This window comes from Protopterus annectens, chromosome 17.part0 (assembly GCF_019279795.1).
Source record: "Protopterus annectens isolate FY-2018-M chromosome 17.part0, PAN1.0, whole genome shotgun sequence".
NCBI classification, from domain to species: Eukaryota; Metazoa; Chordata; order Ceratodontiformes; family Protopteridae; genus Protopterus; species Protopterus annectens.
This window is the reverse complement of record NC_056751.1, coordinates 809,019,721-809,047,553: the sequence shown is the minus strand read 5'-3', so window position 1 is coordinate 809,047,553 and position 27,833 is coordinate 809,019,721.

Below are 27,833 nucleotides of genomic sequence, written 5' to 3'. Positions count from 1 at the left end.
TTTTCATTCTCCTAATATAGACCCGGGTTCTGCAATATGTAACATTTTCCAAAGGAAAACAGTAATCACTGTTTAGTTACTTGAATGCATTCAGTATCTGAATTTATGCTTAAGTTAAAAGATTTTCTAGCAGTTGGACAAGATACTTGGCAATTTCTGTTGGTGTTTGCTTTCTTTTCAACTCTGACCAAATGATACTATTCAAACCATATGGACTTCAAAGTTGTATCAATAAACTGGACATTATCTTTTGTTGGGGTATTAAAGTGTCAAGAGGTCAAAAAGGAAAAAAAAAAATAAAAAACAAACAAAAACAAAAACCTTAAGAGGATGTTGGAGGAATGAATATCCAGCTTTATAAACCACATTTATTTCCCTGGAATATTAATGTGTCAGAGGGTAATAAACTTGTGCATAAAAACAGGTCTGGGTTCCCCAGTCTTAGACACTAAGAAAATGACACTTGTTGTTGTTGTGTCTTTCGGCTTTTCCCGGTTATTGGTCGCCACAGCGGAACTCCGGTCTGCTAATGATTGGCAGTAGATTTTTACGTGCCGAGTTGCCAGCTCTGATGCACAACCTTCAACGAAGATACGCCCATTCACGCATGTCTTCACACAGAAGACGCTCTACTAGCTGAGAATCGAACAGGACAGCATCTTACTGTGAGGTGACAACGCTACTGCAGCACCACCACCCAACTAAGAAAATGACACTAAAACAGTATAATGTTGCAAATAAAAAAACAAGGAAAAAAAGGCATGAGAATTTTCCCACTTTTTACTAAAGACATATATTTGCAGAGACGCTTTTGTGGAGGAGGTGAGGGTTCAGCTTCAGCAGTTCATCAGCTCATCTTATCTTCTCAGCCATCAGTACAGATCCAGGTACGTTTTGAGAAAAAAACATGTTTTGGTTAAATGATAGAGGACTGCTATATAGTCTGCATTGTTGCAAAGGAACTGAGAACTGTAGTAATATTTTACCTTGCTCTTTTCAGTGTCCTGATCATCCATAATGACAAGGAGATCCATTTTCAGTGAAGAAAAGGAGATTTGCCTAATAAGTAAATCTACCAGGTTCTGTCTGAAATTGAATGGACTTGTATCTATGGAGAAACCAGTGTGGATCCACAAGCAATATTTTCAGTTTTCTGGATTTCTGTGAAAGTGGACACAGAACTGCTTCTCCAATGCTTATCAAGGAGCAAAGACACTTAAAAGACCATTCCAACCCAGAAGGATCTGAGGAACCAGAACAAAGACTAAAATCTTAATCTCAAAAACTGTTTCCTACTGAGAAGCTTTTGGATATAAAAGCAACTTTTTAATGGCACTTAAAAATGTTAGTCCTTCCTGTACCTTTTGATGGGTACTGAGCTCACGTAAGTGAATTGTTTCTACTTTGTTAATCTGCACAGCACTTTAATTAATATGTATTCATTAACTTACATTAACTTAAGATTGTCTTTTTATGCAAACTTAACCTGGTACATGCTAGCTGAATTTGAACCTACAAAAAAAATAGGTTTAGCCACCTAACTTTCCACTTACACAGCTCTATAGTCCAAATACATAGCTGACAATATAGACTATTATATATATAGAATATTATATTCCTACCTGTTTATTCTGATAGAAAAATAATGCTGCATAATAATTACTGGTGCTCAAGGTTAGTGCATGAAAAAATATTACCATATCTAGTTTCAAAACCCTATGATTTTGTGATCTAAAAATGAGTAAATGATGAAAGCATCATGGAACAAATAATCCCAGTAGAGCAACTATAACTGCTTCTACCTAAATAACGTTTAAGTCATTTTGAGGGAAAGCTAAATGAGCATCGCTACAGATAATTTGGTAACAGGATGTAAGTGTACTGCATGAAAAATAGCAATTAAATGTTATCATATCTACTTCTAAAAATCTGCCATTTAAAAAGAGTAAATTATAACAGCAGCAGGGAACAATTTGTTCTATATATTAAAAGAGAAACAGTCCCTACCTAAATAACCTTAAATAGAAAAAACAACCAAATGAGTATTGCTAAAGATAGCAAGGAAACAGTTGTCACTTCATTTTAGAACTCTATCTCCAGAAATGAATTACTAAAAGCTGCAAGTTCGGCATTAAGAAACAGCACTGTTCCTAATTATATATAATCAGATGAAACATTTTAAAGGAAGGGAAAATGATTTTTATAACAGTTAATACACAGGGACATCCCAAGGACTCAGTATTTATGCACTGGCAGAAAATTGTATAAACCCAACTGTGTTACTGGAAAATTAATCAAACCATCATGGGGAGATTCCAATGAATGTTAATGCCATCCAAGGTGAAAATCAATCTTGCTGCATATCTCATTTCAAAACTGGTATTCCTTTTTTTCTATAAAAAGTCAGCAAATGGTTTATTTTCAGTGTAGGTTCCTGAACATAGTCTAGGGAAATTTTAATTCTACACCCATTCCATAAACAGACCATTTCATAAAAAGACTATTGTTGGTGTTGCTTGGTTTCAAAATAGCTCACACATCTTGGCAATTCAAGAGTTTCAAATAAACTAGCTTCAGACTATTCATAGCATAGTGGGTATCAGTATTTTGTGAACACATGATCCTGAAAGACATCTTACATGAGGATTATTCTGTCCACTACTTTTTCTTGAAGCAGTCCACATTATAGAAGAGTCTAGGGATACAAAAATAACCTAACACTCTAAACTTCACCAAACTGAATCTCTTATTCATCTCAAGAAGAAAATCAGGGGGATTCAATAAAGCCTACACAGTCATTTTTTGCTCTGTGTGCACATTGCAGTGTGATGCGCACATGGCTGTGGAATCTTTTAGCTTAACTAAGCGCCATGTAGAGGTGCGCACTACCATACAAACAAGGTAAACACTGTGGCATGCTAATTACAGCACAAGCAGCAGAATTGCATGCTAATTAGCTAATCCAACACAGTTTAGCTATTCAACAAGCTATAAAGCATCCATGTATACTCCATGCTGTTTTTTTCCCTGTGGATTCCAAAACTTTTGGAATACAGACATGGAAAGGAGTCTACACGGACAGAATGTTAGAGGCTGCTGCTGCATTAATTCATTTGTATGTGGTAGCGGCTGAAGCCAATGCTGCTGCTGCTGCTAATAGGCTTAAGATGAGAAGGAAAAGAGTTTTCAGGCCCTGTTTAACTTTGCACAGCCTACAAGATGTGGAAATTGTGGAGTGCTACAGGGTGGACAGGGACACACTACAGGAACTCTGTGACCTCTGCCGTCCTCAAATCAGAGCCAGAGCTGACCGTGGGAAACCCATTCCAGTGGACACAAAGGCATGTGTAGCCCTTAGAATTTTAGCTACAGGTACCTTTCAGAGACCAACAAGGGACATGCTGGGGGTGTCACAGGCACCAATTAGTGAATGCTATGCTCCAACATGCCAATTACCACATATAGTTTTGAGGAGAGGGCCAGAAATATGTAGGATTTTTACCATGTAGCACACTACTCTGAAGTACTGGGTGCCATAGATTACACACATGTAGAAATTAAGGCACCACCCGGGGAACAGGGTAGGTTCTACATTAAGAGAAAGGGGTGTCATGCTATCAACTGCCAAGCTGTGTGTAACACCAAGGAAATCATCTTGAACATATGTTCTGGCAACCCTGGCAGTTACCTCAACTCACATATCTGGCACACCTCCCAACTGTACCACATGTTTGCTAGGGAGGACATCCCACAGGGCCATTTACTGGGGGATGCAGTTCATACACTGGAACTGTGGCTGATGGCACCCATCAGAAATGCACACGCACTCAAGGAAGAATTCCATAATGAAGCATATGCTCAAACAAGAAATATCATAGAGCATGTGTTTGGGCTGCTGAAGTCATGGTTCCAGTGCCTTGTGCATCTGGGGGAGCCCTGCAGTACAATACACAGACATATACAGAAATATTCACAGTATGTGCCATGCTACACAGCATAATCCTGACAAAACAGCTTCAGCAGGATCAGCAAGGGGAAGGGGCACACATCCCACCACCAATGCCAAGTTCGCACAGCCACAGGCAGATAAGAGGTCACAGGGGGAACCACCTGCTGTTGTGGGAGTAGGCAGACATAGATGTGCTCAGTATACCCTTGCATTGGCTAAGAGACAATGCATAGCACACTCACTCTCCACCTAGGGGCCTAAAACCTTCCTCCTACTCACATATATATAGTAACATTGATGCCAGGCAACTGACAGAACATTTAACTCCCCATGTAATGGCTGTGCATTGCTTGCATCAGACAGAGTCAACCCTGAACTAAAACTGTGTCAACTGCTGCATTTACAAGGTAAGCCCTCAACCTGGAGTGTATTATTTACTAATATGTCTGTGTGGCATATCCTTGTATTTCATTACTTGGTCCGGTAAGCTAGTAAAAGGTGAGAAATCTGTACAGAACTTACCTTAACATGTGACAGCAGAGACTTATTTGACTTATGTGTCCATTATTAAGTAGGAGATCTCAGGCATCAAAGATTCATGCAGTCATACCTCTCAAAAGTACTGATAATAACTGCATGCCCTCATTTTAGCACCATATGTTTGTCCTGAAAAATGATTAAAGAGAGAAGTTAGAAAGTAATGATACACATTGCAGTTTCTGACTTCACAACCCTCACAAGATCATTCACTATAAAGATGGGAAATTTTGATGCTATCAACTGTCTAACTTTCCATGGCCAATATAAGTCAAAGGTACAATTACCAGTTTAACACCACAAATGCAGATATACTAAATGCTAAGTTAGCTATGCACCCTGAGCATCAGATGCACAGCTTTTGTATCCTAGAATACAAAAGATAGAAAACAGAGATATGGCACAGTTATCTTCACTTCTACAGGGTGTTGTGTGTGCGCGAGGGGGGGGGGTGGCAGGAAGCCTAGGCTGACACAAAAGGTTGGTGAGTGTGTGTGAGTAAGATAGAGAAGAAGACAGACATGTAGCTAAACCAATACATAGCCAGTGAGACAAAATGAGTAACTGTTGTGTGTGTCTGTAGGAGTCCTCCAGATGAAATTGGTATGTGAGTGTCTGCATGTGCATGCTGGCTCTACATCTTGGTATGTCAGACAGGTGTGAGCCATGCATAGTAGAGGTGGCAGTTCATTGTTGTCATCCCTGACCATGAGAACTGGTTCTGCCAGGAGTTGTACTGGCACTTCTATGCCCAAGGTCAGTTGCAGTGCTGCTACCTGAACATGACTGATGTCTGCTGGACGAGCTCCCTTCACAGAGATGCACAGGACCATGACCTCATGGTCTGCCACATCTGGGTGTGGACAGCACACTCACTGATGGAGCAGTGGAATTGCTGCCACTATGTGAGTGTGATTGGGCATGTTCACATGGCTGACAGCAGATGATGTGGCTGACCTACACCCATGAGGATCCCCTCCCAGCAGATGTTTCATCACAGATACTGCTCGTTCCATGACAGACACCTCTTGGTGCATCACAGACACCCCTTGTTCCAATGTGCCATTCATCTGAGCCAGTGAATCAGCAACATGGTGGAGGCAGTCACACATGTCAGACTGTGCCACATCCACAACCCTGACCATGTCTCTAGAGTACCTATGGGAACATGCCTGTGCCTCCATGATGGCCCTAAACATATGTTAAGTGGCACGGGAAGAGACATCTGTAACAGGTGGAGGAGGGACAGCAGGCCTCCTCCAAGCATCCCTATTAATCCTCCTGCATGGCACCTCACCCACACTTTGGCTATGGCCAGACTCAACAGACACTGAAGCTGCAGTAGCCACACTTCCCTGACAAGTGTCTTTGCCCTCCACCTCTCCAATATCTGTGAGCTCAATGGACTGGGTAGGCATAGGCCTACTGGCTGTGCCAGATGAAAATGTAGGGAATGGTTGTATGTCAACCTCAGTGCCAGATTCAGCATCTGCACCCCCTTACTGTGCCTCACTTTGGCCATCATCATCATCAGAGTGTGCTGATTACCTAACATCAGGTGGCACAGGGCCCACACTCCCACTGTCATGATCACCTGTGATAAAAAGCAGGAAACACAGGAATAAATTAATACCTGCACTACTATAGTGCAATATATGATAACAAACTAACAGTGCTGCTACTATTGCAGACAGTGCAGCAATACACATAACAGATCTGAGATCAACATCACACGCTAAAATATTTCTTTAAATTGCTCAGCAGTGCTGTCATAACAATGTTTGCCTTACCATCTGCAGATGAGATACTCCTCTGCAGTCTAGACAGTCCTGGAAGAAAGTAAGCAAGAGGTAAGGGTAACATCATCGCAATTAACAGTAACACAGGGAGTAATACATTTACCCCTTTATATGTCCTTTAACTACAATTTCAACAAGAACGTGACTGACAACTCTAACATCAAGCTTATGACTGTAGCAATCTTCAATCCCCTCAAAAAAGACATGAGACACAGAATTAACTTATTGATTTCAATTGTTTTACTATACAGCAGTATTCAATGGTTCAGATAGTAAAGTCTACCTGGAAGTTCCTCCTGGGATGTGCTTGCTGTCTCAGGAACTGTTGCTCTGACATCCAGGACATTCTGTATTGCCCTCTCCTGGGAGATGTCTGGATCTCTGATAATGGCCAGAAACTCTTCATTGGGGGTTAGTGGTGGTTCCCTAGCAGGCCCTGCCCTGGTAACCATCTGGTGATAGCCCACTGCAGCTGCACTCCTCATTCCAGATGTGATCATGTCAGTGACCCTGTGGTACATCTGCTCATATGTCCTGCCATGGCCACCAGCAGCACTGACAACATCTACTATCTGTTCCATATCTCCCCATCTCCTTTCCAGCAGAAAAGCACCATGTTGTCTAAAGCCATCTACAATCACTTGGTTCTTGGCATTGGTGAAGGGGGATCTCTGTGGATTTTCACACCTGGGTGGCATACTTGAAGATATCCTAAAGACACCAGCAGGATAATACACATAAGTATCATAGAACTACAAAATAACTGTTTCCAGATAAAACAGAAAAGATAGTCAGTCAGTATCACCCACTGGAGAAACATAAAACAGTCTAGAGATGTAAAATACTAATGACAGGCAGGATGCAAAACAAGGAGAGTATCAAGAGCAACATATCATTGTTTGTGCCATAACAGTAACTCAGTTTTGCTTGCCCACTAAAACAACAGTCCATCCTTATTTGTGCCATAACAGTAATTCAGCTTTGCTTCCCCCCACCCAAAACAGCAGGCAAATGACTCATTTTGCTAACAAACCATCTTTGAAATGCTAAAAGTGCTAACAAAGGACCTATCCCTGAAACATTTGTACATATTTATCACACAACATTCTCATTTTCATGTATTGGCAATTATGTATGTCTCTAAAATGGCATGATAAACATGCCCATGCCATCAGTACACTTATAACTAATGCATACAGATAAAACTGCAAAGCTTTTCCTTCAGATTTTTCTTAAATACATTCCAGCATATGCAGTATATTGGTGAAAACATGGAAGTATACCTTCTGAAGTTCAGTACTCTTCTGTACAGATATATCCTGAAGAAAAGGTTTTTTTTGCAGTCTTCCAAACATATACAGCTCTCATCATCATCAGTTTGCCTAAGCTACATGGTTGTCTTTTATATGGTGTAGATTCAGGGCTGTTAGCATGGTGACTATGCAAATTAGGTATGAACTCATTAGAATTTCTGAATCCCAAAAACTTGGATCCGTGTAGGAGATGTAAACATAGTGCACTCCCACAGTGTTTGTTGTTAATGGATTGCAACTGTGGATGATTAATTGTTGATAGAAGGAAAACAGAACAGCACTGCAGGCTGCCTTACTTCCGCTGGGTGTGTCAGGTTAGATCTACAAAGTGTTAGATGTAAGGTTGGAAATGTAAGTAAGCAGCACACAAGTCACAGGTTGTGTTCCTTAACATCCAACCTGCCCTTCATTTACACTTAATATCCTCACACATTGTAAGCCAATGACATAGAATGGCTTACCCGGGTCTATATTATATCATCGAATGCTTAAAAAAGTGAATGCTGATTGATCAACCTAATTTAAGCGAAAGCTTACAATCTCGAACTGTCAGATCAGTGATTTTTTTCCCAGGGAAAAAAAATCGCTGATCCAAAACACATACATACAACACAAGCACACCAAACAAACAGAAATCCACACACATACACCTAAAATCTGATACCTAACCCTACACTAAACTATGCACACACCACTAACTACCCACTTACCTTAACCCAAACCCTAACCCTAAGGTCAGTCACTATCACACACTCACCTCACCCACTCCATAACCCTAACTCACTTAAATCCACCCTAACCCTCATGTCCACTCAGTCGCACACACACCTAACCCGAGCCGTAACCCTAACACACCTAAATCACCCTAACACTCACATCCACACAATCGCACACTTGAATCCAACCAGTAACTTTCCACCATAACACTGAAAATACCAAAGCAACAGAAACAGACAACCGAATTATTTCCCTGGGAAAAAATTTGAGTTTCTGCTGCTTTGATATTTTGTAGTTTCGCGAAAATAAGTTAGATCAATCAGCGTTCGCTTTTTTAAGCATTCGAGGATATAATATAGACCCGGCTTACACACTGCATGTTTCAGATTACTGCTCAGATAAATGAAGAATGGCCAACAAACACAGAAATGTAACACAGAGCTGTATATTTGCAAGCAATAATCATGACAGATTGCATGATCGTTAAGTGCACTATATCCAAAACTAATACATGTACAAATAATACTTGTATGGTTTGATATCAGTATAGATAATGTTGAAGTTGGTTCTGTGCATATTGAGTTAAGTTCTTTGCTACAAAACTGTTTGTTGGGCAAAGAGGGATAAGGCACCCATCCTGTCTTCTGAAGGTGCATTGGAGTGAGAGTTGTAATCCAGACCTATGTAGAAATATCTCATGTGTATTAACATTTCATAGTGTGTATATCATATATTGTTTTTCCTCATTAAAGTACCTCTTCCCTTTTTTTCTTTTTTGGGAGGGGCCACTGTTTGTATGATGTGCCTCTTAGTGCAAACTGGACAACTGGCCAGACAGGACCCCAACAGAAACCAGATGCATTCAGTTAATACTATTAGGCATTGTGCAAATCTGCTAAGCAATGCTGAGTGGTGGTTAACAGCAAGGCCTTAAGAATGATTAGCAAAATAGGGAATGCCATGTAACTATTTCTGTGGCAGCAGGTTTAAGTGTAGGGCTGGATTACAGATGGCCCTGGGTTCTAGCACAGGGTGTGCAACCTTTGTTTTACTGTTGTGACATTGCAGTTTATAGCCATGAACTGCAACATAGACAAGTGTTTTCTCAACCTTCTTGTGGCAACAGTTGTAAGAGTAGGTCTCCCATACACATGGTCCGGGTTCAAATACAGCATATTCCATAGAATTGTACTGCTCTTCCACTTCCCACTATAGTCACTCTCACTTATAACACTTGACACAGTAAAGCTGATATTAATTATATGTTTGAGGGCTGAGGCACTAGTATTGTGTCAGTTATGTATTCATTTATCTATGTATTATCAGATTTATTACCAGATGTATGACTGTGGGCATACTGTGTACTATATTTCTGTAAGTATATTTCTGCTATCTGGACTGCCATGGCCTTCACATTTGTCTAACACACATACAGAACTGCTTGTACATCCAATAACCTTGAATTTGCTTTGCTTGCTGCTGGTTCACTCCACTTACCATCAAGCAAATGTGGCGCTTAGAGATGCACACTGCCCAGCACTGTGTTTGCATGATGGTAAGCAGAGTGCAACATTTTCAAACAGTGTGCATACTCCCAGTAAACACGATGACTGGAATTGTCAGGAAAGCATCATTCTTCATTGCTCTAGATCCATGGCAGACATGGCAGGCATTTCTGGGGAAGGTGTCAGGTTTAGGGCACAGAGATGTGGTTTCCAACATTCCAAGATTTCTACTGGACTCCTAGCTAAGAACCACTGCACCAGGCTTTTGCAGAGGGACTATTATGGATCCCAGTATAAGTCATAAGCTTGGGATAGTTTAGCCTGGGCTGTAGCCAGTGCCACTGGTATCCCCCGCACTGGTGAACAATGTAGGCATTACTACAATGACCTCTGGAGAAGGAAGAGGGATACCCTCGACAGTTGGGTCAGAGAATTTAGGACTGTGGACATCCCACACCTGCGTAAGTATCAACTACAGACAGTACTTGTAAGACTTAAAAGCTGAATATAGGCTAGACTGGTATTCATAATGGAATTCTGTTATGTTCTTTTCCCCCCCACAGCTGCCAGGGACCATGAGGTCAATGAATGAACCCATGGGGCCAGATTGGTGAGGATGAGGGAAGCATGTGGTATGTATGGTATGTATGTATGCAGCAGAACAGTAGTGTTTTTCTAGCAGTAAAAGTTAAAGACAGCTTTTTTTGGTATTTTATAGAGTTGTATCAAATTGAGCATGCATATCTGAACTGTAAAAGCAAGTCTGCATGCATTAGTCTGTAGCACAAACCAAGAGTACAATATTAGACTTTAGTTGGAGGTTGTGGGTTCAAAGACCACACTTCTCAACTATACAGTACTGTTAATTCTTCAATTATATATAATTTAAAGGTTTAAAGTAAATACTCTATACCAGGGGCATATGTGCCCTGCTGTAAACTGTAATCTGTTTAATTGGAACACACTCATGTGCATTATATGCACATGTCAATGAGTACTCGCTGCAATCCGTAGTTTAGTGTGTATCTGTTAGGAGCCGGTAGTCTTAAAAGTAAAAGTTAAATTAATATAGTCAATTAATTGTACCACTGCATTGTATGTCACATATGAAGGTACTAATCTTATCTCTTTTTTTCCTCTCACCCCAACCCTTATCTTCTCTTTTTTTATTTATTTTTTTATATATCATTTTTTTCTTATTACATGTAGTCAAAATGTGTCCATGTCATCCATGTGTACCACATCACTAAATTCTCCACAGCATAACGGGGTAGGCATGTCCCACAGGATCTACCTGCCCCCCCAACAGCTCCAGAACTGTTGCCCAGTACATCTGGGAACCAAACTGGCAGCACTGCCTCTGCTGACTGTGCACTACCTGCTCCCTCAGGTAGTCCTGCCCCAGAAGCTGGTGCAGTAATACCCTCCAGGAGCAGTGGTGTAGGTGGTGATTTTATCACCTGTGCTGAATTGCCAGGGATGGTGCATAGGGCTGTGCACCACACTGTTAGTGCACTTCTACTCTGGCTGGAGAGGCTGCTCTCCCTCATTTTATGTAATACCAGGAGGAGAACACACAGATGTCAGGCACTCCAGTCAGCGGGGGAGTGAGGTAACACTGATGACAGTCCAGTGGGCGAGAACTCGATTCTCACTGTCACCCAGCTTGATGACCATGAGTTTGTGATGTTCCCACCCTCAGACTGTCAGAGGTGACAGTCCAAATTTATGAAAAGCACCGTAGCCAACAAAAACATTAAAATGAAAACACAATAGGTCCCAGAAATCCACACCAACAGCTCCAAGAGTATCTTTAATTAAAACACACGTAGTATTGAGCACTTTCATCTCAGAAGGAAGAGACTTCATTAGAATACACACACAAATGAAACATTTTAAATACTGGGGTCAACTAATGATGAACCAATCACATTGCTGAATCTCCAATTAAAAAGTGGAAACACTAAATTTAAAGCTCACTTATAAGAAGGTTCAAGTATTATACTAAAGCATTGACAAGTTAAATTATAACCCTTATTATAATCAAAATCTTAATATGTATACACATATAACTCAATATACCAAATGACATATACTTATATGTCATTTGTTCTTTCATATAAAATAGGTGCAATGGAAACTGAATCATTGAGACCTGTGGGGAACATAGCAGATAATTTAAACTACCATTCAGTTTCTTTCTTTCTTAATCTATTTTTCCAGTTCCCACGTCTAGGATCAAGCCTTTCAATATCCAGTATATCAAATAAGAACTTATCGAAATTATGGAAAATCTGAGAATGTTTATACAAAGCATTATTAAGTGTTTTATTTTTTATATCATTCAGGTGTTCGTAAATTCTGTTCTTTAAGGGGCATTCCATTTTGCCCACATAAAAATGAAAGCATGTTACACATATAGCTAAATATACCACTCTGTTGGTCAAACAATCACCTTTCTGAAATATAACTTGACTGTGCAATTTATTTAAAATTACTTCTCTTTCCTTATTAATATATCGACATTGGCTACACGCACTGCAGGGCCTTGTACCCATAATAGATGACTGTACAGGGTCAATCTTATGTTCAAGCAATTTTTTAAAATTAGCTCCTGTACTGTTTACATATCTTGGTGTTACACTCACTTTTTTAAAAATATCTTGATTTGTCATAAAGATATTCCAGTTAGAACGAATAGCCCTCTTGATATCATTGGAAGATAGTTATACTGTAATACACAGGTTTTTTCATATGGACCCTTATTATTCTGTACAGAAACCACATTACTCTCAGTAGTTAGTCCCACACCCAATAATGGCTTATAAACAGTTCCACAAAGCGAGATGAAAGTGAACGTCAAAGCAAACTAGAACCAAGTCCCAAAGTTCTCCATTTATTGTACACTTTATCTAATACTCCGTCGATCAATACTTTGGGGTAACCTCTCTCTTGAAACATAAGGGAAATTTTTTCCAACTCTATTTTGACATCTTCAAAATGTGATGTCATTTGAGCTATTTTTTATCGCTTGACCCTTAATAATACTTCTTTTCTGTGATGCGTATGGGTGATTGCTATTAAAATGCAGGTATGCATTAGAAAAAGTGTCTTTACGATAGATGGGAGATCTAAACCCTTGCACGTCATGTGAAATAAATATATCCAAATAAATAATACCTCTACAGTCATACTTAAAAGTAAATTTTAAGAATTCAGTGGTTTTATTTAAATATTGGATGAATTCTTCTATCTCCTCTGCTGGTCCATCCCACAGAATAAAGATATCCAAAAATCTTGAATACATACTTATTCTGTGCTAGAAGGGGCTGTGTTTTACATGGTTGGTCTCTCAACCTAGCAATACAAGATTGGAGTAGATGGGGTGCAAGCACCCCCCATCACAATGCCCTTGATTTGTTGGTAATATTCCCCTTCAAAATAGAGAAAATTATTCTCTCTAAAATTAAATCCATAATTTCACATAGCAAGGTTATTTGCTCATGTGAAAGGTCTGAAAATCTAAACGTCTCCACAAAAAGGGCACTACCCTCATCTTTAGGTATATCAGTGAAGAGATCTCTGACATCTATTGTTAAGAAAATCAAATCTTTCTTCCATAAACTATGCTTCAAAAGTCCTAAAAATTCCCATGAATCCTTGACAAGATGTTGGATTTTACCCATAATATGCTGTACTGGTGAATCCACAAAAACTGCCAGTGGATGCATTTTAGAGCCACTGGCTGCTACTATTGATCTAAAAGGTGGCATAGCCACATTTGTGTGGATCTTTGGTATCCCAAATCAACTAGGAATGATAGGATCCTTTTTGTAAAAAAAAATTATAAAGTTCAACATCAATTCTCTCATCCAGTAAATACTCCTCTAGATATGAATCTATGCAAGCATATGCTATATTGATCTGATTTTCAGATACAGCAACATATGTGGAGACATCAAACAATTCCTGCACTACATTAGAATACTCTATAGATTTATATAAAACAATACCCCACCCTTATCAAGGATCATACTCGATTCTCACTGTCACCCAGCTTGATGACCATGGGTTTGTGATGTCCCCACCCTCACCCCAATCATGGTGTCTCCCAACCTTTTGTGCCCATCACCATCCATGTCTCTTATTTTGTTTGTCTTGTCTGTCTGCAATTGCTTCTTCATCTACCCAACTTACCTCACCCAGACATTCCTATCTCCCTTCCCCAACAATTCTCTCTCTCTCAAAAAAAATCATCTCATACATAGCTCTCCATTTCACACATGTGTCTGCTTGACATACTTGATTCTGTCCAATTGGCTGTACAACATGATTGTGTTGTGGTCACCCCTCTTTCAGAGGTGACAGCCCAAATTTAGTTAATATTGGCAGATATATTCACTTTACACTGTTAAAGAAATTGGTAGCTGTGGTTCTTTCCTACCTTCCTCCTGCACATTCCTGTCCTGCTTTCCCTTTGTTCTTCCCCCTGCTTGTTCCCATTTCACCACTGTCTTAATGTCCCCATTTCTTTTCTCTAATGCATTATAGCTCAATGGTGTGCATCACACATCAATGAGCAGCAATGGTAATGCGAAAGAGTTAAAAGTATTACATACAGCTGTATTTGAACCCAGTACCATCTGGCTCCAAGCAGGAATGTATCACTGAATTAACATGTGCTGCCACATAGTCAGTTAAGTAGCAGGTGTATTCCAGAGACTCAGTACTGTCAGACTTTTTTTCTCCCCCCTGCTTGCACCCCATTTCACCACTTTCCTTTCTACCTCATTTTAACAGCTTTAATCTTGTCAAAAATAGAATCACACACAACACACATAAGTAGCAGAAAAAGGAATGGATCCCTTCACTTTCTGGGCTCCATGTTTGTGAGGAGGTGTGCATCACCCATCAATGCGCAACAACGGTGAGTGGTGACAAAATGCAGCAACACATCTCGTATAAACAATTCATGTCATTGCATTATCACTCTATTATGAAAAGTATTTGAAAATATTAGATATGCCTGTATTCAAACCCAGTACCATCTAGGTCAAAAAGGGAATGTATCAATGTATTAACACATGCTGCCACAGAGTCAGTTAAGCAGCAGGTGTATTTCACAGGCTCAATACTGTCATGCTGTAGCAATGCTTCTCACATTTGGGCACTGCTTACCTATGTGCAAACATGTGTATCTCGCATGCCTATGCACTTTGCTAACCATTGCGCAAACCTGCTGCTTGTTGTGCTATGGAAATGTTTATATTATTATGTATTACTGCTGTTTACTGTACATTTCCTGTGTATGATATGAAATTACATGTGTAAACATTATGAACTGAGGCCCCTATCTATCCATATGTCACATGTTTACAATACATCTATCTGCTGCCCCCCCCCCAAGCACTTCTACCCTGGTGTCTCAGTACTTTTTCCACACATATATCAACCACAGTACAAAATGTAATATCAAATGTGTGCTATGCAGTGCACATCATCTGGTAACATGCAGAACTACAACTATTGACCCATATGCCTACAAACACTTATCTGCAAGACTATGGGTTACCTTTAACACACTTGACCCTACAGATTTTCTTTTTGTCAAAGATACATTTTGCCTATTGAACCTTGTGGGCTTCTTGGATACTGACCCCACATACCTGGATGAGGGATAACAGGACATACTACCTATGCTGACTTATCCAAGGCCTTTGACACTAGCACCTATTCATGTGTCATAGTGAAGACTTTGCATGTAGGAATTAAGCCGTACAGTAGTACAGGGATAGGCAACTGGCTCACTGACATAACACACACTCTCAAAGTTGGGAACTGCACCTCCACCAGTAGCCATTTAGTATTAGAATACCACAAGGATCTATGTTGGGCCCTCAACTGTTTGCAAACTACTTCCCTGAAGCACAGGCAATAGTAGATGGCCTGTGGTTTACCAAGTTTGCAGATGACTGGTAACTGGACACACTAATATAGAGTCCCCCCATGATGGCAACATATTATGGAAGGAGCTGCCACATATAAATGATTTTTGCCAAACTCATGGACTGAACCTTAAAGCATACAATGGCTCAAAGTCCCCTTTGGCTATAAAGTACCCTTACTAATTATGATATACATAGCACCCCTCTAAGCACAAACACAGTGTTGTGAGACTTGGGAGTACATGTTTATAGCAATCTACATTTTCATTACTATATGTCCGTAGTGATGACACACACATTCTGCATAGCGCACATCATATAAATTGACATCACATCAAAGACCAGGGTGGTCATGCCTCTGCTGTACTCTACCCTTATCAGACCACTTATTGAGTACAATACTCCCTTCTGTCTATACCTCACCAGACACCTACAGCAGTTGGAGAAAACACAGGGTTGTGCCTGAGAGACTACAAGGCCTCCAAACATGACATACATGGAAAGACTGAAATACATGTCAGTGTACTCATTATGATGCAGGTTGCTGAGAGATGACCTATGCTTACCCTACAGAGCAGTTTCAGACCCTGCCCTACTAGAAATGCTATACATGTGCAAATCAAATAGGACAAGAAGAACTTGGCCCAGGGTTCTCAACCTAGCCTGTGACATAAACAGAATGTTTTGGGGAGACAGATATTTTATTTTATTTATTTATTTTACATTAGTTAACTGGGAAAGTCTGACTTGGAATGAGCCAATTTTCAGCAGAGGCCAAGGGAGAAATGCCCCAGGTGCATGTCTTTGTAATGTGGTAGGAAACTGGAGCACCCAGAAGAAACCCACACAAATGTAGGGAGGACAGGCAGACTCCACACAGAAAACACCCCAGCCAAGAATTGAACTGGAGAATCTCTTGCTGTGAGGCAACAACACTACTGCTGCACCATTGCGCTGTCCAGATATATCACACAATGACTCACACTCCTTGGTAATAGGCTCCCACTGTGTGTGAATCAGTGCTCCTCAATGACCCTGTTCAAGAGCAACCTTGACTACTGGTTGGGTGATTGTAAAGTCACCACTGGGGTGGCACCTATGTCCCTCATGGACAGGGCCAGTTGGTGCTGCTCACAAAATCACTCTGCTGATGACCATCCAACTATCCTCATTAAAGGTACTTGTGTTTTTACACAGCTAGGCTTCTAAACAATATAGGGGTATTAGTCTAGTAGCCTCCTATGTACATATGAAGCTATGAGCTTATGCAGATCTCCCAAATAACCTACTGATGGGATCTACTATAAGTTTGCCTATTTTCTTGTAAAAGTCAGATTTTTGCTGTGGCCCTTGTGTAAAGTACTATGTTCTGTAGTATGTGTACTTAGAGAGGTAGCAGTTCTGTTCTCACTGCAGTCAAATGTATTTGTGTCTGTGTCTAGCCAGAAGAGCAAAAGTGTGTATCCTGCAGTTACTGCTCCAATCCCATGAAATGACAGCATTTTGATACTTGCACATGCCTAAAGATCCATTTCATGCAGGCCTCCCCACTTCTTCTCTCCAGTATGCACTGCTGATTGTCATCCACTATAAGTTGATCTGCAGCCATGCAAAAGCCAGACTTGTGCCGTGGTGCTTGCTTAAAGTACTGTGTTCTGTAGTCTGTGTACTTAATAAGTAGGGGTTCTATTTTCACTACAGTCAAGTGTGTGTGTGTGTGTGTGTGTGTGTGTGTGTGTGTGTGTGTGTGTGTGAGCTGTTGCCTGACAGTACAGAGAGCATTTTACACCAGCATGTGGGACACTGCTACATTCTTCTCAACAGACACTGCTAATGTCATTGGCTACAAAGTGTTATTTGAGACACGTCAATTCAGACTTGAGCTGTGGCACTTGCCTAAAGCACTGTGGTCTGCAGTCTGTGTATTTAGATAAGTCAGGGTTCTATTCTCATTGCAGTCAACTGGGTGAGTGTGTGTGAGCTGTTGCTTGACATTACAGAGAGCATTTTACACCAGAATGTCTGACACTTATATTCTCCACTACAGACAATGCTGATGTCATCAGCTATAAAGTATTATCTGAAACACTCCAAGTCAGACATGAGCTGTGGTGCTTGTATAAAGTACTGTGTTCCGTAGTCTGTGTACTTAGATTGGTAGGGGTTCTATTCTCACCACAGTCAAGTGTGTGTGTGTGTGTGTGTGTGTGTGTGTGTGTGTGTGTGTGTGTGTGTATGTGTGTGTGTGTGACGTGCTCTTGCTTGACAGTAGAGAGAGCATTTTAGAACAGCATGTGGGACATTGCTTTTAGCACCTTTCTCTCAACAGACTCTGCTGCTGATTTGCGGATGTGCAGTATACACTTCGGGGTAGGATCAGAGATGTCCTGTAGTCCAGGCACAAGTCACCTTTCCAATACAGATTTCAGGAACAGGGCTTTCAGTATATCCATGTATGTCATGGCATGGTTTGCAGGACCTGTATTTTCTTGGTGTGAAACCCCCATGGTCTGTCCAGCTGCTGCAGGTGTATCTGGTGAGGTACATGCAAAAGGAAGCATTATAATGTATTAGTGGTCAAATGACTGTACTACTGCAGAGGAGACAGCCAGCTGTATGTATGGCTTCTACAACATTGCAATTCTCTCAAGGTACTGGGTGCTAATAAATTGCTCTCATATGACAATAACATTTCCCTCTGGCCCACAGTCACAGAGTTATATCTTTAGGAAAAGCTACCATTCCCTGAAATGGCAACTAGTCTGTGAATCATAGGGGATTATTTCTAGAGAGAGAGAGAGAGAGAGAGAGAGTTTGTGTGTGTGTGTGTGTGTGTGTGTGTGTTTCTGTTTAGGCATGTGTGTGTGTGGGGGGGCACCTAGATAGTTCACATGATTCCCACTCAGGCCATATGCCTGACCTATATGTAGAATAAATGCTAACACATACACACAGTATGCATGCAACCATCCCCCTCCCCCAAAAAAAAAGTTGTTGTGTCATGCTTTGCTAGTGGTGCAAGCTACCCCTTTGAACTCTGGCTTATGACTCCTCATGCACAACCCTGGAACTATGGCAGAAATGCATTATAACACTACCCATGCCTGGACAGATAACATTAATAAACATGTCTGGACCAATGAAGACATGGTTTTATTGCTTGGATACCTCCAGTTATTCTCTACAGTACCCCTCTGAGATAGTTAGCTAGATGTTCCCTGCTTCACGACATGATTACCTGCAGGTTCAACATCCTATGTGGCTGTGTTACAGCACCTCCCAGACAAACCAGCAGCAGAATCTGAGTAACAGATGATTAGCAAGAATCTTCACAGTCAACAATGGGTGCAACACACATTAGCATTAACAAGGTGGCAATGTTTAGTCAACACCTATGGGCTACGACATTCATAAAGTGACAATGTTACATAGACTAAAACATGATGCTTACAGTGTTTTATCAAGATAAGATAGACAGTATAGGGTTTAGTGCTACTATGCATCAGACATTTCTTCAGTATAATGTGTGGGTCATAGTCAGCATTATTTGCCTGGGGGGATAGGTTAGACAGTAACACAAAACATTCAACACAGACTGGGTGTGGAAACACATCAGAGGGTCTGCATCCTTTGAAAAGGATGGGGTGCCACTGCATGACCTTGACCAGGTATTACTTTGCTGGTTAAAGCTGGTAGGGATCCGGATGTCACATAGTAGGGATGGTGTGCTACTTTATGAGACAGCTGTTGAATGGTTCCACAACTGGAGGAAGGCACTCACTGCTGCACATAGCTCCCAGATCACACCTAAAAAGGAACACTTATGTCCAGTGGACTTACCTACTTAACAAATGTATAAAAAATAAATAAATAAAATGGGAATGGCAGGCCTTCTGGAGACAAATGCCACATGGCATACTTGCCAGCTTCACTGTAGGCTGTGTCAGCTGACTATACATGGATAACTTTACTGCACATCTGATTTGTCCCGCATGCCCCAATGCAATTTAGGTGGTGGTTGTCAGCTGTGATAGCATTGGATACCTGTCTGTTGCTGGACTGTGGTGGGTATACGTCACACAGAAGACACAGTGTGTACCTTTTAAGCTGCTACTTCAGAGGCAGGAGAAGCACTTCTCAGCCACAGGAAGGCCATGCATCAGAGGACATGGTCTATTTCTAGCCACTACACTCACTGTGCTATACAGGCATCCTCTGAGTAGGCTGGCTGCTTACCACATGTGATACAGATACTACTGTCACTGTGTCTTCAGACTGTGACACATGTCCACATATTTCTGCATCATCACTACACTATGCAGAGGTGTTGACATTGATCCCTTCTGCCGCAGCTGTTTCTACCTGTTGCTCATCACTACTTATGTGTGAATGTATAACATACAGAACACCAAGTGAACATTGACATATGACACAATGGTGCCCATATGACATGCAGGGGAGGAGTGTAAACAAATCAAATTTCTTGTCACTCAACCTTATGTTCTCTAGTGATTGCAGCCTAATGCACTCCTGATCGGCTTAGGAAAAGAAATATGCATTTTGTCTGCTTTAAGCTACACCCAGTATATGTAATAATTGTATATGAAAACTTCTGCCACATTCTATTCACCTGTTCTGTCACCCACTGAGACAAGGTTGGGACTCTGACATTCAAGCCATCACTGGTTATAAATGTTGTTGCACATCCTCCTTCCAGAGACATAAGAAACTCTTTCATGTCTGTCAGTCTGGAGAGCCACACCCACTTGCAGATCTGTCAGATACAATCTTCTGTATGTCCTACTTGACACAGCTGATCATATCTGTCATATGATGACAACAATGAGCCAGCATGTGGTTGTGAGCACCTACCACACTGATGTGTCACAGCACAGATAGCCACATCTGATTCCTCAACAGTTGGTCTACACCCCTCTACCCATTAGCTGTAGGGCATTCTGAGTGCCTACAAAAGAATGTTATTTTCAGCATTGTTGAAACCCTCTAGCCTCTGTCTACCTCACTCTGTGGACATGCTGACTCCTGTTTAAACAAAGAGAATACATGATTGCACATTGCTCCGGAACTGTATATAGGTACTGAAAATGTTCCTGTTACACATGCACATTTTTACTGTAGTTAAGGCCTATAAGGTGGTCTACAGTATAATAAAATACTTCTTGTGAAAGGCTGACCAGTAAATTACTCTACTAAAATGGCATGGTAAATTCTCTCCCCTGCCCCAGCACATTAACTGCCTTGGTAGTCGGTGAAACATTCAGGCAGTTGTGGCAAACATAAGAAAACATTCTGTTAACACATACAAATGCTCTGTTATATCATGCACTCCTGATGTCTGTGCCATTATCAAAAAGGAAAATATGCATCTTACTAGTGAAATCCAGATGTCTAGTGATAGAAAAACTATTAGAAAACAACTACCCAGCTATGTTTGCTTTTTGAACTGAAGGTGGCCAGAATGTGACAATGTGTCAAACTACAAGTTTAAAGTCAGCTTATGTACTATGTAGACAGATAAGGCATCATTGAGTGAATGTCTACTAAATGCATAACTTTCACTTTTGTGCATCATGGCTTTTTCAATAGTTCACAAAAGCCTTATCCTGCTTATGAATTCTTTCAGCTGATGTACAAAAAGACTGTATGCACACACGCTGCAGATTTGAGCACTGAATGCTTGCATGGACTGTGAATGTTGAACATGTGTACTTATGCAACTGTCTGCTAGTTTGTTATACTATTTATGCTTTTTGCATCTTGCGAGGTAAAGATGGCTTCTAGCACTTCAAGCCATAGAGATCCTGCATGGTGTGTGAAAAAGCCAGATATTTTATTTCCTTCCAGTTGTTTCTACAGCCGTTGGTGTTTTACAGTCTACAGAGAAATGCGGGTGCTGCTATAATGATCTCAAGTGCCATTTGCCTTAGTTGTTGCAAGACTGGGAAGCAGAATTTCAAAGACAGAGAGTGTGTGTATGTGTGTGTGTGTGTGTGTGTGTGTGTGTGTGTGTGTGTGTGTGTGTGTGTGTGTGTGTGTGTGTATATATATGTATATATATATATATATATATGTATGTATGTATATATTGCTTTCTTAACACTAAATGGAAAGTCATAATAATTTATTGTCTGCAGTTTTCTTTCAGCTCAGGAAGAGCTGTCTGAACCAGCTGAACCAGCCAGGTTCACACTGGAGTCTGGAAATGCTGGGTGTAAGGCAAAGTGCATAAGATTGCTATCTGTTTTAGAGATGACTGTACTTCCCTTACATATTACACTTATGGCAACTTTCCCATTGTTTCTATACTATGTAGACTTACCAAATGAAAAGAAATAAGAGGAAGAAGCCCAAGCACTTTTAACACCTCTTGCTGGTGTGGTATATGACAAATCTGATGCCAGAGTTGTGGTTATCTCATCAGTGAGGGGCGAACACCCCTGTCAGATAGACATTCACTTCCTGTCATATGTAAATCAGCCACAGCTGCAGCAGTTGTTTGATGTGGTGGTAGATTATGGTGTTGGACAATGTCTTGGCTGCAAAGAGTCCCTCCTGCAGCCAATTGCAGATTTACTGCAGTTGCAAGTTCCAACAACAGACCATTAGAGGGACAGGAACCCCTTGCTATTATCTACATGGAATCATTAGTGGGTGATGGTTTTCAGTAGACAGATATCTGAGCCACCTTGGTAGGCCATCTAGTGTGTCATGGTCCATAACTTGTGCATGGTTCAACCCCACCACCATCTGTCTACCTCTCTATGTATACATGTATCCATTCCTTGTCACTACAACCTTGTGTGGGCAAAACCACCCATGCCTGAATGTACGATTTCATGTTTGATTGGCAACACAGATTATCACGCATCCTCTTTCCATAATTTTGTTTATATACTCTTGAGCTATAACCAAGTCACACAATTCTGCTTTTCCCTATTGCAAAAATATAGATGTGCACTATGATTAAGGATTTAATAAACTGCTGTCATCTGGTTGTAATCCCCTTTTGTAAAACTTAGAAATCTTAAACTATACTGTTCATTTATTATTTTTATTGCATGCACTTCTTTGAGGTGTGGCAGATGTCTTTTCCTGTTTTTATTTTAAATTTAGAACACTTGTCTCAGGAGGTTCCAAGGTTTCAACATTAATTACTTCACACTGTTAATCTTTTCTCACTGTTATGGAACACATGCTGCAACAGAACAAAAATAGCATCAATTCTTTTGTGAACTTGAACCTTGAGACCTTTCTGGATAAATATTCTAAATGTAATTTTAACTGAAAACACTCTGCTTCCCTTCTTAACACTGAAAAACAAAGTAATGGATGGATCCCAAATGAACATCCTCACATCGGGAGAACTTTTAAAGCTTTCTCACTGTTCCAGGTATTATGTAGACTTATTCCTTATTACAAAGTGATTCAGAAACTGAAACAAACTGATTAGATTAGGATTAGATTAGAATAGATTAGATTAGATGTTGTGCTAATCCGACATGGTGCCCTGGTGTCACTAGCAAACTACAAGTGGCTTTCTGATGGTGTTGATGATGAAACTGTGATAGTGATGACAGTGGTATTATGGGTGAGATATTTAGTCTAATTTGGGCACATCAGAAGGCATTATATGATATTAATATGTATGGATTAGCTGTTCTTGATTAATTATAATGAACTAGATTTATTAATGCTCAAATTAAATGTAATTTATTAGCACACATCTGCATTGTTTAAAAGCATTTAATTTTCTTCTATTATTGATGAGCAGCATTTCTTAATATGATGGGAGTTAACAAAATGATAACACACTGCTTACTATGCAAATCATTCCAAGGCTATATTTAGGACTTTTGTATACAATACTCTACTCTCCACTATACTAAGACAAATCTGCAAATAAGAACTTGTCTTAAAGGTGTATGCACCTTTTAGTAAGCTTACTATTAAGTAATTGAACATCGCATTTTGTTGGACTTTATTACCTATTTCATTAGATTACATTTGCTTGATGGCAGAGGGAGTTCATAAGTCTGTCTAGTTATTTTAAAATATTTTTATTTTCTACTTTCTCTCCATCCATACATTCCGCCTTATGTTTTCTCCAGCTGTCACATGTTCTTTTGAACACCTTTGTAAATGCCTTCTCTATTGTTCATTTAAATAGTTTATTTCATGGGTCTACATTCCTTTCTGTGAAGAAATACTTTGGGACATCCATCAGTTGCCCTTAACAATCTGCTGCGTGTGTTCTTCATTATACCTCTGCACTTCCAGTTTGGGATGCCTTCTTTACATCTGTCTGGCATGATCATGTGCACCTGTGTCATGTCTCCTTGTCTCTTCTGGTCTCTGTGAGAACTCTAGTTGCTCTGTGCTATGATCATATCTCCTCACCTCCACCCTGTAGACCTGCCTAATGGCTTTCCTCATGTTTGTTATCAGCAGACTGATGGCCCTTTCCTTTCAGAGTTTTCAAGATGTGCTCTAATCAGGGCTCTGTAGAATGGAAGCATTATCTGTTTGCTTCTGAAGTCTATATGCATGAAGATACACTCCGGGATTCGGTTTGCCGCTACCACTGTCCACTTACTGTGCTACCAGTGCTCCATTCTAGGTGTAGTCAACACCTCTACATCAATTTCCTGCTCAGTTGCCATCAGTTCTGCCCCCCTCCCAATGATATTTCCCACCTGAGTTGTTCTGCCTTTATTGTAGTACTTTGAGTTTGTTTGCATTTAGTCTCAATTTCCACTTTTCTCCTCACACGTTCAAGTCTAATTTCGTCTCTATACCCCCCTCCCTCCCATCCTTATGTCTGTTGTCTTGGTGACATCACCTAAGAGGTTGATCCTGTTCTCTGTATCCTCAAAAATATTGGAGGCCAACTCACCGCAGAATCCTGGATTCAGGATAGACCTGTCTGGTGCTCAAATTTTGTAATTCCCGATGTCCTTTCGCTCATGACTGCTCTCTGTGTCCTTCCATTCGACCATGTAGTTCAGGTTTATTTATCTAGCCTATATCTTAGGCTAGGCATTTATAAGCCTAGCCCAAATTTATACTATACTAGATGGCTTTAAATGAAAATACTGCCCCTTTTATTGTGAGAATTTTAGTAGCGCACACTCACCTGTATCCACCAGGAACCAAATCCACTTGACTCATATTCCATTCATCATAGGGACTCGCATGTGGAGACAGGTGCCTATTTTCTCTTGGACTCCTATTGAGGTCCACATACTAAGCCTAAGGTTGATAATCTATCCCTCCAGCATGTCCTATTTGTGTTATTATCTGTTTAAATTTTGTGTATTAGTGGTTGGCATTTTTTTGGGTGGATTTGGTTTCAGGTGCTGGATTGCCATGGGGTTGACATGTTGTGTAGTATGTTTTTTTGTTCACTCCTGACATGAGACCCGCATTGGAGTTAGAGGAGCTGATGCATTTTCATCTTGTATCGCATGACAATTTGGTGAGTCCCTTATCCTTTTTCCAGGGGACTTTTTGGTGGGGTGAGACTTTATCCTTTTGTTGGTGAGATACATCTATCATTGGCATTGTGCTCGAGAATGATGGTGGAAGACAAGTTAGTACAGTGGGATGTCTTACGATCAGAGATCTGGATGTTGAAGAGTTCAGGCCACTGTGGGCAATGTAAGTTCTCTTGACTCCCTTCATGATCTGTCAAAGGTGGTGAAGGTCTTTCTAACCACGTCTGGTCCCTGATAACCTCTTCTGTGCTTTGTGGATTGCCAACCCCCTGGTAGCCTCTTCTGTGTTGTAGTTTTTTCTTTATAACTATGATATACATTTTTTGGGCTGTTTTTGTGCTTCCTCTCTGATGCATTTTGTCTTCTTGAGGAGCTCCCCATGGGAATGCATGCTCAGATGCTCACTTTCCACCTTCTATCGATATTGTGCTGCACTTCACTTTGTACTATAGTTGCCCTCCGAGACCCTAGAAGTCTTGTCAATCCTCCACCGAACAATAGGGGCACCCTGTGTGACCACCTGTACCTCTGGTGAGACTGCCAGGTCTGACATAAGCGGACAACTGGCCCCTCTGTGGGTTCTGTCCTTAAGCGTGTCCCTTGCCATTCTGTTGGTTCCTGTTTTTTAGGGGGTGTTGAAGTTTTTGGACCAAGTTGTGTCATGGTGGGGTAGGAGTGCTGGTCTGTGTGGATCACAAGGTAGGCTGGATGGATTCCTTTCCCTCATCAATGGCCTTGGTGACTGTTCCCTCAAGGCCTTCCAAGGTGAAAAGGTGAACAAACTTGAGAGGGTCCAATGAAGTCAAGTCCCCAATGTCTTTGTTTCTTATGAGGTGGTATTTGATCCTCTCCATATTATGAGGTCTTTGCTTTGTAGAGACTTGTTAAGCTTGTAAGGGGATGGTGTTTAGGGTTATAGTTGCACCTAGGTAGAGGGTGCCAGCCACAGTTGCCTCACACACTCCTTGGCTTGCGAGGAACGCTAGCTGGGGAGATTAAACAAGCTGCTTAGTTTTGCGTTAATTTTCATTTAATTAGCTAGCAATGCACACAGGACACCATCCCATCATTCCCATTGTGTTTTTGTTTTTTAGATTTAGAGCTTTTCTTTTCAGATTTTGTTTTTAGAGATGTCTGAGAGACTACACTGGGGGCTGGGATTATTAGGGGAGGGGGGGGGGGAGGGGGGAGAAGTTTTGCACTGAACTGTCTGTTTTGTATGTGCTTGGTCTTGTCTGATTTTTGTATTTTTTTTTGTATCATTGCATATTTTGGGAGTTCATGTTTGGTTTCTTTTCCCCACTAAAAAACATAGCTGAAAGTTCCTTATGATGATTTTCCTTTTTTTCTCTTTTTTTTTTCTCTTTTATTTTGGCCTGAAGTTATTTTTTTTTTTTTTTAATTTTTTACTAATAATCAGGATCATTTTTTGTTCTATCATGTAATAGCTTTCTATCATTATTGTTCTCCTCTTATTGTAAAGGGGTCCAATGAGACTGACGCTTGCCCCGTTTGGAAAAGAGTCTTGGTTTTATTTTGGGATTGCCTGTTCCATGCAGTCTGGAGGTATTCATAAGAAGGCATTTGTAATAAGAAAAGAGCTTTGGGTTGTGGTTTGTTGGGTGGTTTCCTGGCTCAGGGGATACTCACACACCAGTTGGAGAGTAGTGTGTGTGAAGTTTAGAGAGTTTTTTTCACTATGTCTTTTTGTTTTTTAACCTGTTTTTCAGTCTTGCTCCTACCTTCAACCCCTTTCAGACTTCCTATTAGTCTCTTATGTTGGACTGAGCTAAAAGCCTTGTTGATGTCCATATAGACCAGGTCTACTGGGACTACCCTGCCAAATTCACTTGTAATTCTGTAACAAAACTGGATCAGGTTTCACTGACAGCTACTTCTGGGGACAGTTGTACCCTAAGAACACTATCAACCTTTTTCTCGGGATTCTCTCACAACTTTTCCTGCCAGGGCTATTAAGCTAATAGGTCTGTAGTGCCCTGTATTTTACTGCTTTTTGTAGTAAAGGGTCTCCAACTTGTTGTTACTTTTACACTAGACAGTGATTTTTGTAAAGATATCAGTGTGTGGGGGGGGTGTGTGTGTGTGCAAGCACTTCATCCAGATTTCTGGGGATTCTGAAAGTAGTACATTTGTTCATTGTGGTTTATCTTCTCTAATGCTAGCTAATTCCCCACTGTCTCCCCCTCCCTGACCTGATGTCCTTCCATTCTGCAATTCTCCCTCCCGGCAATGCACCCTCCTCTTGCTTTCCTTTATAAAGGCTGACACAGGGTATTCATTCAGTATTTCTGCCTTCTTCCGTGTCTTCTGTGATTCATTTCACCTTTGTTCAGCCTGGCCCTTTCCATGCTTCACTTCTTTCTTTCTGCTGTATACCTGAACAGGCCTTTGATTCTTTTCTTAATCCCCCACGTTAACTCCCTTTCACCATTGACCTTTGCTGTCTTCATACTTTTTCTTGCCTTTCTGCTAACCTACCTTTTGACCTGATTGCAGCTTTACATTATTATGCTGCCATGTTACCATTCTTCT